The 19785-nt window shown below is 39.6% G+C and overlaps 1 protein-coding gene and 1 pseudogene across 6 annotated transcripts in view; both read left to right on the top strand.

The window, feature by feature from the left end:
* BLOC1S6 (biogenesis of lysosomal organelles complex 1 subunit 6) overlaps positions 1-19785 on the top strand; it is a 136370-nt gene that overhangs the window by 59611 nt on the left and 56974 nt on the right. The window lies entirely within an intron of this gene.
* Positions 2296-4066, top strand: LOC122222084 (annotated as a pseudogene).

Below are 19785 nucleotides of genomic sequence, written 5' to 3'. Positions count from 1 at the left end.
CAGTGACAGCCTGTTTCACTGTGTAGAAGGTGCTTACTTCATTTCTGCTTTAGTTTTGTGTGTGTGTGTGTGTGTGTGTGTGTATGCACAGTGTGTGCGTGTGTATGCACATGAGAAGTGAGAGTGCCTGTATTGTTGTAGTTCAGACCATGCTCACACAAAGGGATCCTGGTGACCAGAAGAGTCCTTACAGGCACATCCACCTCAGTGCGTTCGCTGTGCATCAGAGTCAGAAACTTGATTTTGTCGACACCCTGAGAATATATTCATCTCCTATTAACTAGCTCACAGAAAGTAATAAATACAAAGCAGAATATTGAGGGTGTGTAGGAAAGTGTACATATGTTTTAGAGATCCATACTGAAATGAGTAGGGATGAAGTGACTTGGGTCTATCTATCTGCTTTAAAATATTTTAGTTTTGGGGCACCTGGGTGGCTCAGTCAGTTAAGTGTCTGACTTCCATTCAGGTCATGGTCTCACAGTTTGTGGGTTCAAGCCCTGCATCAGGCTCTGTACTGACAGCTCAGAGCCTGCAGCCTCCTTCAGATTCTGTATCTCCCTCTCTCTCTGCCCCTCCCCTGCTCATACTCACTCTCTCTCTCTCAAAAATAAATAAACATTTAAAAAAATTTTTAAGTGAAGCAGGTGTGGGAAAATCTTGATAATAATGATTGAATTTGGTTAATGGGTATTTTATACTCTTTGTACATTATATGTGTTATATACTAATTATATTATTTCCCTACTTCTGTGTGTTTGAAATTTTTCTTAACATGAAAATTAAAACAATAAAGGAAATGACAATAATTTACAGAAAGAAATACAAAATCGTCAGGTTACCTCGTGCAAGTTAAGTTAATGAGGAAGCCAAGGTGGAGAGCTAAGTCGATGTAAGACTGTTGGGTCACCCAGGGCAATGACATATTCCTGTCTGCAACCAGGCGCTCCTCTCTCCCCTTCTGCTCTCATGTCCCGGGACCTAATTCCTGGGACTATCTCAGAAACCTAGAAATCTGATTCCTACATCCATGGCTGCTCCCATCGCACTCCCTGTCCCCTGTCAGATACTTAAATCCTGCTCCAGGCTGAGGGGATTGGTGCCTCTATTGCTACCACCCCTGGCAACAGGCATCTATCTCTCCCGCTTGCAGCTTCTAGTTTTGCTTTAGGACTGCCCATTCTTGGGGTACATGAGAGACCCTGCTAACTCAAATGCTGGTTCAGTTTCCACTCCTGCTGGCACCCCCTCCCATCAGATCTCTTAGGGGCTTGAAACCTGAGAAGCAGTAAGGCATGGGCACAGGGAGGATTCCTGACCTCGCGGCCTGACCTATCTGCCGGGCTCTGCCTTGTTTGCTGGGCACCAGCTCCAGGAATGGCACAGATGGCTAAAGGGAAAGGCACTAAGGATGCCTCATTTTCAAAGGCACAATTTATTTAATTTGATTCTTATTCAGATCTGTGAGATATAGTTATCATTCCTACCTGAAGAGATAGGGAACTAGGGCACTGTGAGGTGAAGCAATGTGTTTACAGTCACAGAGTTAATCTGCAGCAGGACCATGATGTGAACTGAGGCGTTCCCGTCCCCTGAAGGAGTTTATCGGTGTCTAAATCCAAGTTATTACTAAACTACTGTATTTCTCAAATTAAACTAGTATTTGTAGCAACCAGGTTGTGTTACCGCAAAAGAGGATTCGTTATTAGCAGCAGGTTGGATTTATCCAATAGCTAAATGCTGTATTTCATTTTCATCCATGTGTTGAATTTACTAATTTTTAAAAAATGTTTATTTATTTATTTTGAGAGAGAAAGAGCAGGGGAGGGGCAGAGAGAGAGAATCCCAAACAGGCTCGACAATCAGTGTGGAGCCCGACTCAGGGCTTGATTCCAGGACCAACCATGAGATCATGGCCTGAGCCAAAATCAAAAGTCGGATGCTTAACTGACTGAGCCACCCAGGCACCCCTGAATTTACAAATTTAAATAAAACGGTCCTAATTTTTCATTATGAGGAGTTAATAACTAATATCTATAGTTGATAAATCAAGAAAAAAGGGTGTAAATATATTACATATAGTTTTGGTGGTAAACAGTAGTAGAATTTAAAACAGAAACTATTGGGGCCCCTGGGTGGCTTAGTGGGTTAAGCATCTGACTTCAGCTCAGGTCATGATCTCACTGCTCGAGAGTTTGAGCCCCATTTCGGGCTCTGTGCTGACAGCTCAGAGCCTGGAGCCTGTTTTGGATTGTGTGTCTCTCTTTCTCTCTCCCCCTTTCCTGCTCACACTGTGTCTCTTTCTCTCAAAAATAAATAAATGTTAAAAAAAATTTAAAAACCCAAAAAACAGAAAGTATTGATAAAAAACCTCTGAGTAATGGGTGTGGCAGTGATGTGGTTGGTGGGGATGGGAGGTAGGAGATGTTTTTGTTTTTCATTTTACACACATCTATACGGTCTGAATTTTTAAAAATATGGGCAAGTTTTACTTGTATAGATTAAAAATAATAGTTTAAAAATAGAAAAAAGAAGTGAAATACAATGAAACGTATCCCCTCAATGAGTGATTGCTGAAATTGTCATATGTAATACTATGTAGCCAATAGAAATTTTAAGTAGGAAAGGCAAATCAAGAATGATGTGGTTAGGATAATACCTAATCATGTATATACTGCGTGTAGGTATATGTGCATACAAACAGGAAGGATACATATCAAAGTGATGCCAAAGTGTAGGGATGAGGGGTGAGGAGGAGAGGAGGATTCTGATGATTCACTGCATTCACTTCTATATATGGCTTGATTTTTTTTTGAGGGGCATGTACTGAATATGAAAGTGTGCAGAATATTTTGCAGGTTCAAAGCTACAGCGATTCTGAGAGTTCCCTCTTTTCCTCTTTGTCACAGAACAGCCAAATGTGATTGCACTGTGTTACATATAAGTGTCAGGATCTTACACTTGATTTACAGTGAAGACATTCACTGTTCCTAAATATTGTTACAAAAGAGAAGTTTGTGAATTGCATTATTCCACTCTCAGGCCTTAATGTCACCACAGAGCTGACCAAGTCTGATTCATGGTTTGTTTGTTTTTTTTTTGTATTGTTACATTTCCTTCCTTTGCTTGGTTTTGACCAAGGGTGTGTGGGGTTTAAATCTCCAAATCCAGTATCTCATAACAAGGTATGTATCCCACACTGTAGAGGCCTGGACTTGGAGTCTTTAACCCTGATACTTGATAGAATCCTTCTGATGAAGAGAAGCAGGGGAAGAAGAAGCAGTATGTCCATGGAGGTCCCCAAGGCAGCCTCCACGGAGGAGTAGAAGGCAATGGAAGATAAAGTGACGAGTCCAGAGAAAGCCGAGGAAGCAAAATTAAAACCAAGGTATCATCATCTGGGACAAAAGCCTGGAGGTTTAGATTTCTTAAGGAAACGATTGCAGAAAGGGCAAAAATACTTTGATGCCAGGGATTACAACCTGGCTAAAACACAACTGAAGAGGAAGCAGCTTCCTACTGCAGCTCTGACTAAGACAAGTCACTGATGACCCGCATTCCCACTCCACAGAAACTTCCTCCACAGAAACCATCCCTTGCTGCCAGCAAGCTGGCTGGCTGATTAAAAGAGCTGAACTGCATGAATCTTCTAATTCTCATTATTTCTCCTTGTTCTTTCTCTGCTTTTCATTTCCTTTCATTCAGTAAGTCATTTGAGAATGAGAGCTTTGCAGGTAGCAGTAGTGTGTGCTGCTATTGTAAGGAAATATACGCGTGGAGAGTTTTTGATTAGTTTAACAGTGCGCTGATAAAGAGAACGTGTTTGAGCAACATAAAGTAATCTGCTTGAAAATAATTGTATATATTACCTAACTCCTAGTGTAGGACTGGTTCCAACAAGTAACAAGCAAGTTTTATGATTGTAATGTTTTGGCTTTCTTTAATTCATCTTAATTCAGCTCTGTATGTTACTCTTGTTTAAAATAACCATGGGGTGTCTAGGTGGCTCAGTAGGTTAAGCCTCTGACTTCAGCTCAGGTTATGATCTCACAGCTCCTGAGTTCAAGCCCCGCATCGGGGTCTGTGCTGACAGCTCAGAGCCTGGAGCCTGCTTCGGATTCTGTATCTCCCTCTCTCTCTCTGCCCCTCCCCACCCATTTTTTTTTTTCTCTCTGTCTCTCTCAAAAAATAAACATTAAAAAAAATAAAATAAATAAAACAACCTCTATTGTATTAATTTCTTTTGCATTTTCCTTTTGGGTTTTTTTAAAATTTTTTTAATGTTTATTTATTATTGAGAGACAGAGCATGAGCAGGGGAGGGGCAGAGAGAGAGGGAGACACAGAGTCTGAAGCAGGTTCCAGGCTCTGAGCTGGCAGCACAGAGCCCCTGGCGGGGCTTGAACTCACAAACTGTGAGATCATGACCTGAGCCGAAGTCAGACACTTAACTGACTGAGCCACCCAGGCACCCCTCCTTTTAGATTTTGTAAAACAGAAGTTTAAGACCACAAGTTGGAAGAAAGGTCACATTCTTCAAACAAAAATAGATGGGGCTCTGAAAGATTTGTATCTCTGTGCTTGAACTTGAATGTCCTTAAACCTGTTTCAGCTCTAACAATAGAATTTTACTTAGGCAATATTTGCCTGATCTGGTGTAACTTATATGACTCTAGTGCTTAACAGCTGCTGTTCTTATTCAGTTCTATAGTGTTAGAATATCTTTTGTTAAAGAGATGAATAAAATACTCATGTGCATCGACTGTTGAATTCATTTTTGTGCCATTTTTGTAAATACAATAGTTTTGCGCACACACACACACACACACACACACACACACAAAGAATCCTTTTGGTGATTCAATTTTTTTTTGTATTTTACTTTATCGTGGAAAGAACAGTTAACATAAGATTTACCCTCCTAACAAATATTTTGTGATTTTTTTTTAATGTTTATTTTTGAGAGACACACACACACACACACACACACACACACACACACACACAGAGTGTGAGCAGGGGAGGGGCAGAGAGAGAGGGAGACACAGAATCTGAAGCAGGCTCCAGGCTCTGAGTTCTCAGCACAGAGCCTGACACAGGGCTTGAACTCATGAGCAGTGAGATCATGGCGTGAGCCAAAGTCAGATGTTTAACCAGCTGAGCCACCTAGTTGCCCCTACCCTCCTAACAACTTTTTAAGTGTTGATATATTATTGTTGACTATAGGTACAGTGTTGTATGGTAGTTCTCTAGAACTTACTCATTTTTTAAAATGTTCATTTATTTATTTTGAGAGAGAAAGAGAGAGAGTGTGGATGGAGGAGTGGCAGAAAGAGGAGAGAGAGAATCCCTCTCATAGGGATTGAGCCTGACATAGGGCTTGATCTCACGACCCTGGGATCATAACTCAAGCCAAAATCAAAAGAGTCAGATGCTCAACTGACTGAGCCACCCAGGTGCTTCATCATCATTGCTTTTAATAAAAGAAGTTAAATTTATAAACACTTAAGATAACTTGGGAAATGTTACAGAGGTTTTGCTAAAATGCAAACTGTCAGCAAACTGCCAGCAAACTGCAAAATTTGTCATATCCAATGTATTTAATCTGAGTGGTAATTTTTCTAACAAAACTCAGTTGGAGGACAGCTGATATATCAACGCTCTTGATGGAAATAACAAGTGTGGTATTGTGGCTAAGAAAGGAGAATATAAGTCGGTGCATGTTTTCATCATACAAATCTTCTGGTTGATCCTCTTTATCTCCATCAGGAAAATATATAGGGAATGGTAGCTTTTTATTTTTTAATCTTTTTAATGTTTATTTTTGAGAGAGAGACACCCACACAGAGTACGAGTGGAGGAGGGGCAGAGAGAGAGGGAGACACAGAATCCAAAGCAGGCTCCAGGCTCTGAGCTGTCAGCACAGAGCCCAACGCGGGGATCAAACTCGGAACTGTGAGATTATGACCTGAGCTGAAGTCGGGCACATAACTGACTGAGCCACCCAGGCACCCCAGAAATGGTAGATTTTTACAGAAATACTTAGATGAAGACAGTTTAGAATCTCTGATAGTCACTGAGCTGTTGTTATGTCCTGGTAGAGAGTCATTTACATAGATTATATTGTGTGTTGTGTCCACACTTAGGGTCCATATGCTGTCCATCTATGCTTCCCATTTGTCCAGCCTGTTTTAGTTCCAGGCCAGAATGGAAGCATTCTTGTTTGAAAGAGCTCCAAGTCTCCTGTGGATTTTCATTTAATGATAAGTAGCAGGCTGGTCTTCAAATCCCCATCTTTTCATGGCACCTTGAAGCCTTCACCAATAGTTTTTACTGTGGCATTCACATACTGTCCTGGGTGAAAGTGAGCAGCGTGAAGAGGAATGCCTGGCTTAATTACAGCTGATTGCTATGGCTAGAACTTCCAGTACTAGGTTGAATCAAAGTGGTGAGAGTGGACATCCTTGTCTTGGAGGAAAAACTCTCGATTTTCCACCATTGAGTATGATGTTAGCTTTGAGGTTTTCATATATGGTCTTTAGTATGTTGATGTATGCTCCCTCTAGCCCTACTTTGTTGAGAGTTTTTATCATGGGTGGACGTTGTACTTTGCTTTTTTTAACAAATGGTTTTTCTGCATCTATTGAGATAATTGTATGGTTTTTATCCTTTCTCTTGTTAATGCGATGTATCACATTGATCGATTTGCAAGTATTGAACCACCCTTACATCCCTGGAATAAATCCCACTTGATGATGGTGAATGATTTTATTTTAAGTACTGTTGGATTCAGGGGCAACTGGGTGGCTCAGTTGGTTGAGATAGGGCTCTGCGCTGATAGCACAGAGCCTGCTTGGGATTCTCACTCTCTCTCTCTCTGCCCCACCCCCTTCCTCTCCCCTCCCCCACTTTGTGTGCGCACACTCTCTGTCTCAAAATTAATAAATAAACTTAAAGAAAGAAGTACTGGTGGATTCAGTTTGCTAATATTTTGTTGAGGATTTTTACATCTATGTTCACGAGAGATATTGGCCTGTAGCTTTCTTTTTTTGTAATGTCTTTTGGTATCAGGGTAATGCTGGTCACATAGAATGAATTTGGAAGCTTTTCTTTGTCTTTTGTTTTTTGCAATAGTTTGAGAAGAGTAGGTATTGACTCTTCTTTAAATGTTTGATAGAATTCACCTGTGAAGCTATCTGGTCCTGGACTTTTGTTTGTTGGGAGCTTTTTTTTGTCTTCTTTGTTGGGAGTTTTTCTTTTTAGAATTTTTTTGGGGTGCCTGGGTGGCTCAGTCAATTAAGTGTCTGACTCTTGATTCTGGCTCAGGTCATGATCTGGCGGTTGGTGAGTTCAAGCCCCATATCAGGCTCTGCACTAACAGCATGGAGCCTGCTTGGGATTCTCTCTCTCTCTTTCTCTCTCTGCACCACCCCCCCCCCCCCACCACTGCTCATGCTCTCTTTCTCTCTTTCTCAAAGTAAATAAATAAATGAACATTTTTTTTAAAAAAGCCAAAATGGAGAGTCAGATGCTTAACTGACTGAGCTACCCAGGCACCCCTGCTGGGAGTTTTGATTACTGATTCAATCTCATTGCTAGTAATTAGTCTGTTCAAATTTTCTATTTCTTTCTGATTTTGTTTTGGAAGATTAGATGTTTCTAGGAATTTATTCATTACTTCTAAGTTGTCCAATTCATTGGCATATAATTTTTCATAATAGTCTCATAATCTTTTCTATTTCTGTGCTTTCAGTTGTTATTTTGCCTCTCATTTCAGATTTTATTTGAGTCTTTCTTTGTTACATTACTTAGTGAAAGGGCTTGTCAATTTCGTTTTTCATTTCAAAATATCTACTGTTAATTTTGTTGATTTTTCCCCATTTCTTTTTTTTTTATTTATTTCTGCTCTAATTTTTGCTGTTTCCAGACTTTTGCTAAATTTGGGCTTAATCTTTTTCTTTTTCCGGCTCTTTGTGGTACAAATTACTTACTTGAGATTTTTCTTCTTTTTTAATATAGGCATTTATTGCTATCAACTTCCCTCTCAGCACTGCTTTTGCTGCATCCCTTAAGTTTTGGTAGGTTGGGTTTTTATTTTTCTTTGTCTTGAGGTATTTTCTAATTTCCCTTTTGACTTATTCTTTGAACCAGTGGTTGCTTAAAAGTTGTTTAACTTCCACATATTTGTGAATTTCCCAATTTTCCTTTTGCTGTTGATTTCCAGTTTTATTCTATTGTGATTAGAAAAGATACTTGGGGGGCGCCCGGGTGGCTCAGTCGGTTAAGCGGCCGACTTCGGCTCAGGTCACGATCTCGCGGTCCGTGAGTTCGAGCCCCGCGTCGGGCTCTGTGCTGACAGCTCGGAGCCTGGAGCCTGTTTCAGATTCTGTGCCTCCCTCTCTCTGACCCTCCCCCGTTCATGCTCTGTCTCTCTCTGTCTCAAAAATAAATAAACGTTAAAAAAAAAAAAATTAAAAAAAAAAAAAGAAAAGAAAAGATACTTGGTATGGTTTCAGTCTTCTTAATTTGTTAAGACTTGTTTTGTGACCTGACATGTGATCTCACCTGGAGAGAGACCCATGTGCCCTTGAGAAGATTATGTTTTTTTCTGCTGTTGGCTGGAATGTTCAGTAGGTATCTGTTAGGTCCATTTGCTCTATAGTGTTTTTCACTTATAGTGATCTTCTATCTGGATGTTCTGTTCATTATTGAAAATGGGGATTAAAGTCTCCTACTGTGATTGTATTCCTGTCTATTTCTCCCTTCAGTTTTGTCAGTTTGCTTGATATATTTGGATGCTTTGATGTTGAGTGCATATATACTGGAAATTGTTTTATCTTCGTGGTATATTGACCCTTTTCTCACTGTATAATGTCCTTCTTTGTCTCCTGTGACAATTTTTAATTTAAATTCTATTTTGTCTGATGTCAGCATAGCCACTCTAGTTAACAGTTTCCACTTAGCCTGGATTTCTAGCCAAAATACTAGACATGTGTGTGAAGCCATCTTGGATGCCCCTGACCACTCCATCTGCCAGATGAATATCAAGTTGTCCTCCATGATGCTTCGTGGAACAGATTTCTCCAGCTGATTCATGCTTAAATTCATGACCCATACTTTTATTTTGCAGTAGTTTGTTACACAGCACTCGCTAGCCAGAACAGGAACAACTGACCCCTGTTATCCCCATTTTAGCCCAGCTTTTGGGCAGATTAAGCACCATTATGGAGTAATTCATCTTCCTTTACTTCTCTTTTTTCCTTTGGACAGAACTTCAGATATAAAAACATTCTGATCCTTTTGACTACCAGTAAATATACATATATTTTTACCTAGTTGTGATATCTTTATGCTTATTATTTTATTCTCCTTTATACTTTAATTTTATCTGATATTTTCATTAAGTCAATAGCTACTGGTCTGTTTTAAACAGCAACAGCATATTCCAGATGTCATAGTAGGCTTAACATCCCTTTTTTGTTGGATTTTGAGAGGTCCCTACCCCTGGGGTTGGGGTGTTTCCACACAGACTGCTCATTTCTTGTTAGTATCCATGTCATTATCTTTGTCCTCTTTTCTTGGCTGGGGCAAACAGCTTGCAGTTAGGTGAGGCCTTCTCCCTGAGTTCTGGCCAATAAAATGTAAACAAACTGATATGTGCCCTTCCAGCCTGCCCCATAAAAAATACTAGTAATAGAGGAAGGCACAGCCATTCAGTGGAAGGAGCAGAGCTCCCACAACCTTCTGACCTCCACAGGACTGTATGGTGAAGGAGAAATACACTTTGGTTAATACTTGGAGATTCTAGGGTGCATCTGTTAGAGCAGCTGGCATTATTTACCTTAACTAATAAGGGTATTTTAAATGCCTCTGTTATCAGCATGTACATTAACCCAGCTGACGGAGTGTGACAGTAATTACTACTGACTCCTTCAAGTAATTACTACATTTTGTTTACTTTCAGTAAGTGAATTTCAGGGGTCCTGCTAGCATTTAGAATTTTGAAAGAAAAATTTCACTGGCTTGTCAAAGCTATATCTCTATAGTATCTATATGCAAAACAAAACAAAAAAAGCCTTAAATTAAAAACTGTGTCTTAAAAATAGGGCTGTTAGAGTTACTGTAGAATAGAGACACTAGTGTGTATTCTCTGAAGTCAGACAGTCAAGTGCTTCTACCATTCACTAGTTCGTTCATTCATTCATTCATTCATTTACATAATCAATTTGTGCTGGACTTTGGTAACCCAAAGATGAAAGAGACAGATTCATTTCTTTTAGCCATGGTATGTATAATCATGAATTTACCTGGGTGACCATGGGCAAACTCTCTTTAGTTACTCCATTTGTAAAATGAAGGAAATATTACTGTTGTATTCACTGCTAGGATTTTGGTGGCACCTAAATGAGATTAACCACATAACACAGTGCCTGTCATATACTAAGTGCTCAATAAATATCTTTCTTTTTTCTTTTTTTTTAAAGCTTACTAATCAATCTTGAGTTAGTTAAGCTGAGTAGTTAAGGACAAACATTTCCAAAGAGGGACCCTTAGCTTTAATTCTTCCCCCAAATAAGCAGCACCAGAACATCCCTTGCTGTCATCTTCCTGAGGGCTTTCCTTGAATTGGGGCTACTGAGTCAATAACATTCTCCACAAAGAGAATTTTATAATATTCATAGATATCCATCATTTCTTTTAGGTAAATGCCTAACAGAATTTCTAGGTTATGGGAGTGCTACATGTATAACTTGGTAAGAAACCTCCAGCTTTCCAAAGAGTTTATACCATTTTATACCTCCATTAGGAAAGTATAAGAGGTTACTGCTAATCCTCACCAACATGGGGTATTGTCAGGGTTTCTTTTCATTTAATTTTGTTGAATTCTGATTTACCTATTTTCCTTTTTTTGTTTGTGTTTTTGGTGTTAGAGCTAAGAAATCATTGCCTAATCAAAAGTTACAAGTATTTACATCTATTTTTTCTGTTAGGAGTTCTGTAGCTTTATCTTTTACATATAAATTTATAATTCGAGATGCCTGGGTGGCTCAGTTGGTTAAGCATCTGAGTTTTTATTTCAGCTCAGATCATGATCTCATGGTTTGTTGGTTTGAGCCCTGCACTGGGGCTCCATAAGAATTCTCTCTCTCTCTCTCCATCTCTCTCCATCCCTTCCCCCACTCATGTCCTCCCCACCCCCAAAATAAACATTTTAAAAAATCTATAATCCACTTTGAGTTAATTTTTGTGTATGGTGTGAAGGGAGGACCCAAACTGCATCTTTTACCTGTGGATATCCAGATGTCCCAGCATCATTTGTTGAAAAGGCTATTCTTTTCATTGAATTGTCTTGGCTATTTTGTGGAAAAACAATTGACCACTAATGTGTGGGCTTATTTCTGGACTCTCAGTTCTGTTCCATTGATTTATATGCCTATCTTGGTGCATAGTTTTCGTTGGAGTAATTCATTGTAGTTCTAACTTGCACTTTGTATGTATTTTCCTGATGACTAATAATTGCGCTGGAAAGTTTCATCTTGTTCATTCCAGTCATTCTCTTTCCTTATCCCCCATAACTAGCCATTGTTTTGATTAGTTTATGTCATAAATCAGTCTTTCCTGTTCTAGAACTTTATGTAAACACGGTATACATTGTTTAGTACAGGCTCCTTTCATTAAACACAATGTTTTTGAAATTCATCCATGTTATCGTGTTTCAGTAGTAACCCCAAATTTTTTTATAGCAAAGATTTTCTAATTTATTTTAACTTACTTCTTTTTCATGTAATTTCTATGTGAAAAATTCTAGCCTACCAGGTGAATTTTTACAATTCTCATCCAATTGCTAATTCCTTTAATATTTGGTATAATTTTAAGTCTGTCCAGTTTTGGATCTCTGACTTTTCACTTATTCTTGATTTTTGTCATTTGCATGTAGTTGCCTTCTTAAAGTCCCCCGAAGATTGTACTATAGTCAAGGGTTATTTTATTCTTTCAAAACTCATATACACTGCCATCTTTTTACTAACTAGCTTATTAAAGTATGTATTTATCCAAACATCCTATCTGAATTATATTCTTCCTATTGAATTATTCAAATATGCACTTAGTTTAGAATACCTACTAGTTTCTGGAAAATTTGCCAGAATTATCCATGGTATTTGGGGAAACACTCTAGATATAGAAGAAACTCAATTCCCTCTGATCTTTCTTTTTTCTTTTTTTTCCTTTCTCTTTTTCTTTCTTTCTTTTTTTATTTCTTTCTTTTTTTCTTCCTTCCTTCCTTCCTTTCTTTTTTTTCAGGTGCATTTGACTTTGCAGGTGATTTGGAAGCATTAATTGCAAAGGTATACATTTACCTCTCTGGTTACACAAAGGAATAGGAATGCACAAAGTAGCAAATGTGAACTTGTGGTGTTCCAAGGAATAACTTTCATACAATCTGCAGATTCAAGGTTCCATCAGAAAGTCAATACTCCCTCTCCACCCCCACTGCTGGCAATAATTAAAGCTGCTGAAGAAGAGTGACTTTTTGGTGCAGTGTCCCCACCTTTCTTGCTTCCTTTACTTTGAACTCTCAGTGTCCTCTGGCTCCTGGGTTTTTTTTGTTTGTTTGTTTTTGGGTTTTTTTTTTTTTGCGTTTTACTTTCCCCAAATACACCCTGCCTGGGATAGAATTGTCAAATCAACTACCCTGTCAACCCTCCCTTTGCTGTTCCTCTACCTTTATTCCTTCTGCAAGCCTCTCCCTGCCTATCCCCCTATCCCTAACTAATAAGACATTAATGCATGGAATTAGTTTATAGGACTGTGGTGGTCTGGCAAGGCACACTGGTAGGGTAGGCCATTAAGAAGAGCAGACTGAGACTCCTGGGCACCAGCTGAAGCTGTTCTGTACAGAGGAATTTCTTCTTCAGAGGAACCTCAGTTTTTCTTTTAAAACCCTTTAACTTATTGAGTCAGGCCCACCCAGATTATCTACAATAATCTCTCTTATTTAAAATCTACTGATTATAGGGTGCCTGGGTGGTGCAGTCAGTTAAACACCCGACTCTGGATCTTGGCTAAGGTCATGATCTCGGCTCAGGTCATGATCTCATAGTTCATGAGTTCAAGACCCACATCAGGTTCTGAGCTGATGGGGTGGAGCCTGCTTGGGATTCTGTCTCTCCTTCCATTTGCCCCTCCCCTGCTTGTGTGTATGCTCTCTCTCTCAAAATAAATAAAAAAACTTAAATTTTTTAAAATAAAATCAACTGGTTATGGATTTAATTCATATTTACAAAATACCTTCACTGTAACACTTAAATTAGTGTTTGATTGAGTAACTAGGGAGCTATAGTCTAACCAAATTGACATATAAAACTAACTACTACACCCCATTGCTTTTACCCACTGGTTTAATTGGTAACTAAAACGTTAACTGATGGAAGCTGAATGCTTCCCAAGGCTATTTTCATTTTATGAAGAAATCTTCAAGAACCAAAGGAATAAAACAATAATAAAATACAAATAGCTAAGAATGTGTGAGGTGAGGTTGGGCAAGAATAGAATGAAAGCCCCTGCCTATTCAAAAGTCCAAGATTGCCCACAGGTACGGTCACTGCTTCTCATTGTCCTACGTCTTCCCTTCAGTCTCCTGGTATGCCAACCATTTCTAATTCAGCTTTCTGTGTTTGGTCCACTCCTTTCCAGATCCTTTGACTAGAGAGAGAATAGAATATCTTGAGCCTTTTTTTCTTTTCTGTGTCCATTGGCACAGATTTCTCCAGCACCTAGTCTACAGTATCTGAAAAGTTTTTAATCAAGGGGCGCCTGGGTGCCTCAGTCCGTTAGGCATTTGTCACTTGGGTACAGGTCAGGTCATGATCTCACAGTTCCTGGGATGGAACCCCTTCCCCCCCCCCCCCCCCCCCCCCCCCCCCCCCCGCCCCGGCCGGTACTGCGCTGACAGGGCAGAGCCTGCTTGGGATTCTCTCCCTCCACACCCCTGCCACCTCTCCCCTGCTCACTCTCTCTTTCAAAATAAACATTTAAAATAAATAAATAAAAGCTTTTAATCAATTTATTCAGGTATAATTGACGTGCAATATGGTATACTCATTTTAAGCATATAGTTCTGTGAATTTCTTTTTAATGAATATTTTTGAGAGAGAGCACAGCAGAGGAGGGGCAGAGAGAGGGAAACAGGATCTGGGCTGACAGCAGAGAGCCCAGTGTGGGGCTTGAACTCATGACCCATGAGATCGTGATCTGAGCCAAAGTTGGATGTTCAACTGACTGAGCCACCCAGGTGCCCCAGCTCTGTGAATTTTGAAAAATAATACACTCATGTATCATCACAATCAAGACATAGAACTTTTTTATCATCAAAATTTTCCTTATTTCATATGTTAGTACGACCCAAAGTAATGTATAGTTTCAATGCGAGCCCTATCAAAATTTCTACATTTTTTGCAGATACAGAAAAATCCATCCTAAAATTCATATGGAACCTCAAGGACACTGATTAGGCAAAAACAATCTTGGAAAACAAGAGCAAAGTTGGAGGCCACACAATTCCCAATTTCAAAACTTACTACAAAGCTATAGTAATCTAAACTACTATTCTGGCATAAACACAGACATATGGACTAATGGACTAAAACAGAGAGCCCATAAATGAGCCCTCACATAAATGGTCAAATGATTTTCAAGGGCATCAAGATCATTCAATGGGGAAAGGGCAGTCTTTTTAACAAGTGGTATTGGAAAAACTGGATATCCAAATGAAAAAAAAATAAGATTGAACCTTTATTTTACATCATATACAGAAATCAAGTCAATATGGATCAAAGACCTAAATATAAGAGCTAAAACTATAAAACTCAGATAAAAACATAGGGGGAGAAACTTCATGATACTGGATTTGGCAACGATTTCTTGGATATGACACCAAATGCACAGGCAATTAAAGAAAAATAGGTAAGTTGTACTTCCTCCAAATTTAAAACTTTTGTGCATCAAAGCACACTATCAACAATGAAAAAGCAACCCATGGAATAGGAGAAAATATTTACAAATTATATCTGAAAAGGGATTGGTATCCAGAATATATAAAGAACTCCTACAACCCAAGAACAACAACAACAAAAACATACTGATTAAAATTTGGAGAAAGGACTTGAGTAAACATTTCTCTGAAGAAGATCTATAAACAATAAACAAATGAAAAGATGCTCAACATCATCATTAGGGAAATTCAAATAAAAAAAACACAATTCAATACCACTTTAATCCATTAGCATGGCTATTATTAAAAAACACAAAACAAGTGTTGCCGAGGATGTGGAGAAATTGGACCCCTTGTGCATTGGTGGTGGGAATGTAAGATGGTGCAGCTGCTGTAGAAAATGTTATGGCAATTCCTCCAAAAATTAAAATTACCACATGATCCAGCTATTCCACTTCCGAGCGTGCACCCAAAAGAAGTGAAAGCAGGGGCTCCAACAGATATTTGTACACCTGTGTCCATAGTAGCATTATCCACGTAGCCAAAAGGTGGAAGCAACCCAAGTGCCCATCAACAGATGAGTGGACAAACGAAATGTGGACTATACATGCTATGGAATATTATTTAGCCTTAAAAGTGAAGGAGATTCTGACACATGCTATACCACAGATGGACTTGAAAGACATTCTGCTAAGTGAAATAAGCTAATCACAGATGGACGAATATCATATGATTCTATTTGAATGAGGTACCTGGAACAGTCAAATTCATAGAGATAAAAAGTAGAGGGGTGCCTGGGTGGCTCAGTCGGTTGTGTCTGACTTCGGCTCAGGTCATCATCTCGCAATTTGTGAGATCCAGTCCCATACAGGGCTCTGTGATGACAGCTCAGAGCCTGTAGCCTGCTTTGAATTCTGTATCTCCCTTTCTGACCTGCTCAATCTCTCTCTCTCTTGCACTGTCAATCTTGCACTGTCAATCTCTCTCTCTCTGTCTGTCTCTCTCTCTCTGTCTCTCTCTCAAAAAGAAACATTAAAAAAAAATTTTTTTAAGTAGAATGGTGGTTATATGGGGCTGGGAGGGGGATGGGGAGATAGTATTTAATGGGTATGGAGTTTCAGTTGGGGAAAATGAGGATAGTGAAGGCTGCCCAACAATGTGAATGTACTTAATGCCACACAGTGCACACTTAAAAGTGGTAAACTTTATGTTATATGCGTTTAACTACAATAAAAAAATAAAGGCCAAAACGTTTCCTTGTGCCTCTCATTAGTCAACCCCCTTCCCCTCAGGTCCATGTGACTACTTTTCTGCTTTCTATCACTATGGCTTAGTCTTGACAGTTCTACAGCATATTGCAAATGGGATCATACAAAGTGTACTTACTCCTTTGTGTCTGTCTGCTTTTGTTCAGCATAATGATTTTGAGATTATTCCATGTTGTGTGTACCAATGCTTTGATCCTTTTGCTGTTGCCTAGGATTCTACTGTGTGAATAGACTCTGGTTTGTTTATTTGTTCTTTTCTGCTGGATACTTGGGTTGTTTCCAGCTTGGGAGTATGCCTGATTTTAAGAAATAACTTTTATAACAATTAGGGCTAAGAGAGGGGGTGGAGGAAGAGAAACAATTAAGGGGAAGTGAATGTGTTATGGAAGGGACATCGGACATCTTCTAGTCCCGCTAATAAATCTAGTCTTTAAATTTGGTTAATACAGAGAATATAGTATAAGCTGCAAAGACAATAGTTTTTCCTAAAAGTCTTTGCTGTGAGTCCATCTTCCCATTCTCTGTCCTCTTTCTCCCTTAAATAGAGGGGGAAACACAGCTACTCTAGAAGGCTTTCGCAAATAGTAATTTGAAAGAAAGGAAACTCTTAATAGATGAGGTATCTAGTTACTTGGAATTATTATTGGCTGTGACAGTCTGAGTTGTTTCTTATTTCTGGCTCAAATCAGACATGTGAATCCACTGTATGGCCAAAGTGGCTTTGAAGAAGTCTTTGCTGAGGGAGGAAAGACCATCTTTTTGAGAGAGAACTGGACTCCAGTCAGCTGGGGGCATCTAGTGATAGTGTCAACTCAAAAGGAGTTTCTGTTCTCTACCTTCTCTCTCATTCTTTTTCTTCTCTTTCCCACTCAGCAATCATGCCTATTTTTTTTCTTTTTTACCTTTCCTCTTTCCCAATCTGCTAGCACATCTCTGCAAGTGAAGTAAATATTTTTTAATGTTATCTTTTAAAGCAGGCTTTCATTGATTCTGTGGCAAGACTGCTAATTTCTCTCCAACATCCATTTTCTCCTTCCTCCCAATGTTCTACCTGAGTACATGACTGTTCTGTAAAAGACTACATCTCCCAACCTCTCCCACAGCTAAGTTTGGCTGAGCTCTGTCCAGTGGGACTTGAGTGGAAGTGTATGTGCAATTCCAGGTCACGCCATGGGAGGTGTGTTCTTTCTCTCCAGCCCTCCTTCTCCATCCCACTGCCTGACATGTGGATATAGTGGGGCTCTCTAAGACATACACATGAGGCCGACACTCAAATGGTGACAGAGCTACGAGCTACAAGGAACCTACATCCCTGTGTGAGAGAGATAGACTTTTTTCTATCTTGTTTGAGCCACTATTACCTTGGTCTTTGCCACAGCAACTGAATATGTACCCTAGCTAAAATAAACCCTACATTAGGCAAAAGACTGGCAATAAATGTGTAAAGATGAGTGAAACTACTTGATAGTGCAAGTCCTGAAGAGAGTTCACAACCTTTGTAGAAAGACAGATACAAATTCAATAACCATAATACAGGGTAGACAATTGTAACTTCTTTATTTGAGATATATGTATTTTTAATTTTTTTTAATTTTAGAGAGAGAGAGACAGAGAGAGCATGCGTGTGCAAATGGGGGGGGAGGGGCAGAGGGAGAGAATCTTTTCTTTCTTTCTTCTTTCTTTCTTTCTTTCTTTCTTTCTTTCTTTCTTTCGAGAGAATCTTGAGCCAGCTCCATGCTTAGCATGGAGCCCAATATGGGGCTAGATCCCACAACCCTAGGATCATGATCTGAGCCAAAATCAGGAATTGGATGCTCAACAAACTGATGCACCCAGGCGCCCTTTTATTGGAGGTATAAATGAGGCCTCATGGAAGAGATTAATTCTAATGGTAGTGTTAGGAAAGATTTCTTAAATCAAGTGATATGCAACTTGGAATTTGGACAGCAAACTGAATTCTGATAAATGGAAAAGGCTAAACAGAGTATCCAGTCAGAAAGAACTGTATGTATATCCCAAAACTAACCAGTAGAAAAGGCAGAATGTCAGTGAATGTAGAGGAGCAATAGCCCAATTAGATGGGGACCAGATTGTGATGGCCCTTGAATGTTCTATTAAGGAATTTTGTTTAAGGGTACCTGACTGGCTCGGTCAAAAGAGCATGTGACTCTTGATCTCAGGGTTGTGAGCTTGAGCCCCATGTTGGGTGTAGAGATTAATTAAATAAATGAATAAATAAAAACCTTTAAAAAAAGGAATTTTGTTTTTGATGTGTTGAATTTGAAGTGAGATAGAAGGGATGGCCAGCAGGTAGCAGGAATACAGTCTGGAGCTCAGAAGTGAGGTGAGAGCTGGATTCGTAGATCTGGGTGTCCTTCGCACTTAAGGAAAAAAGTGAAATAGACAAGAAAGGAAGTGCAAAGCAGAGGACTGAGGAGGACACATAGGCTACATTTTTAGGTGTTAGAAAAGGTGTTTGTGAAGGAAACTGGGAAGTGATCAAATAGAAACTCAGGGAAAGCTGTCATCAGGAATGTCAAGGAATTCAGAAATGACCTCAGTTTACTTGTAATGTCAAAATGAAAATTATTCTTTCATTATTAACCCATTTCCCAGCATTTCCTATCTAAGAAGCAAATCCTCTTAAGAATATAATAGTTGTCTAATCTCTTTTGGACTGCTTCAATACATCTCTCCTTTCTCTTGGCTTGTGAATCTTGTGAGCAGAAACTAACTATAGTAGATGTTGTGGTGTGCTTCTCGATCCCTCCTTCAGGACAGAGGTGCCAATTCTCCCAGCTGCTGGGTATGTTGACAGCTGGTGGTATACACGGCTAAGGTCCTTGCTGAAGGGCACTAATTTGCCCAGTTATACACCTCTTCCTAGGAGATACCTGCATCCAATGATTAATTGCAGGTATAAAAGGTCCAGCCAATGCCTCTATTTGAGACAACTCGCAGGATCAATTGAAGCCTCTGATGCAACTCCTAAACAGTTCAACTCATCTCCTTCTAGCCAATCCCTCTTCCCTCACTTCCTGACAGGTATTGTTCCTGAAGGTACCTTCCCATAAGCCTCCTGTATACAAATCTCTAATGCAGAATCTATTTCCTAGGCAGTCCCATCTAGGAATGTTGGTGGCCAAGCTGTCCTAGCAATGAAGCCCACTTCAGCAATGAGGATCTATCATTGGCAGTAGGTGAAGTTCTGAGAGTGCCTGGCATGCTGCAGCTGTGTAGTTACTAAAACTTTCACTGGTGGTAGGGGCACCTACCTTCCTACCTGCAAGTTAGGCGTCATGATCTCGCGGTTTGTGGGTTCGAGCCCTGCATCAGGCTCTGTGCTGACAGCTCGGAGCCTGGAGCCTGTGTCTCCCTTTCTCTCTGCCCTCCCCTGCTTGTGCTCTCTCTCTGTCTCTCAAACATAATAAATAAACGTTTTTTAAAAAGTTATTTAAAACTTTCACTGGTGGAGAACTGGGATAGGGTTCTAGTAGAAGGGATGCAAGGTATAATAACTCAGTTC

Source organism: Panthera leo, chromosome B3 (assembly GCF_018350215.1).
Source record: "Panthera leo isolate Ple1 chromosome B3, P.leo_Ple1_pat1.1, whole genome shotgun sequence".
Taxonomy (NCBI): Eukaryota; Metazoa; Chordata; class Mammalia; order Carnivora; family Felidae; genus Panthera; species Panthera leo.
The sequence above is the reverse complement of the archived record's forward strand: the minus strand, read 5'-3'. Positions and strand labels throughout refer to the sequence as shown.